Source organism: Monopterus albus, unplaced genomic scaffold (assembly GCF_001952655.1).
Source record: "Monopterus albus unplaced genomic scaffold, M_albus_1.0 scaffold4134.1, whole genome shotgun sequence".
Lineage (NCBI taxonomy): Eukaryota > Metazoa > Chordata > Actinopteri > Synbranchiformes > Synbranchidae > Monopterus > Monopterus albus.
Window position 1 is genome coordinate 1 of NW_018132002.1, and position 949 is coordinate 949.

General features: G+C 43.6%; 1 long non-coding RNA gene across 1 annotated transcript; it reads right to left on the minus strand.

The window, feature by feature from the left end:
• Positions 1 to 32: 32 nt before the first annotated feature.
• On the minus strand, positions 33 to 889 carry LOC109954177 (uncharacterized). Its single transcript, XR_002274042.1, has 4 exons — positions 763 to 889; positions 533 to 615; positions 265 to 302; positions 33 to 118 (listed from the first exon to the last, which is right to left on the minus strand). It is a non-coding gene; the product is annotated as an uncharacterized LOC109954177 (long non-coding RNA).
• Positions 890 to 949: the final 60 nt, after the last annotated feature.

The following is a 949-nucleotide window of genomic DNA, read 5'->3' on the forward strand; positions in this document are numbered from 1 at the left end:
GGGCAGAGGGGGGCAGGTAATGGACAGTTATACCTTTATGCGGCTCTGTTTGATTCCCTCCACTATTTGCTCCATCTGTCTAAGGAACTGCTCCTTGGCTGCTGAAGACGACATGGCCCTGGACACAACAGATTAGAGCTGACACATCATTGACAGACCAGGTAGATGACAGGAGAACTAACCTGGGTCTTTACTATACGCTCACGTTAAATACCACAGTGTTTCACGTCAGAAACATACAACAGGAGAGTCTGATTTACTTACTGCTGGAAGTTGTCGTGAATGGAATTCAGCAGATTGACCTACAGACGTGAAATCACATTCTGTAATTATTCAGATTTATTTAATGTAAATATAGTGTATACTTGTCTGCTGGTGGCTCTCCCATCAATGTTTCATTTGTCAGTGGACAAAGCTGCTAAAATCGTAAACAAATCTAAACTGAAAGCCACATTCTTCCACCTTGTGAACTTGTCACTGTATTGGAAATGATTTCCCATGTTGCCAACATCTGACCACTGTGGCTACTTACTTCTTTCTCTAAATAAACCTTCTTGTCATCTAATGTGTTATACAGAGTGAAGAACTGCTTGGTCTCTTTGTGCGTTGCAGAAACTGAAAGACAAGAATTAGCAGAGATTAACTGTCTTTGTCCTCGGTTCTGTTAGATAGTTAAGGCCATTCCTTTATGGCTGGAGAACAATACTTTAGGTTGGTGTCGGCACGAACTCTAGCCAGACAACATTCAGAGAAGGAACTCACCTTGGCTGTAGAGCTCGATGAACCTCTTCTGATACTGGGTTAACTCGGCCCGGCTTGGCACCTCGTCGATCTTCCTCTGTAGGATGGCGATCTCACGGTTCCTCCGAGCCTAAACAGAGTGAAACGAACTCCTGTGTGATACAGCTTGAAGATGAGAGTGTTTCAAATGCCCAAAGTCTGCTGAAAA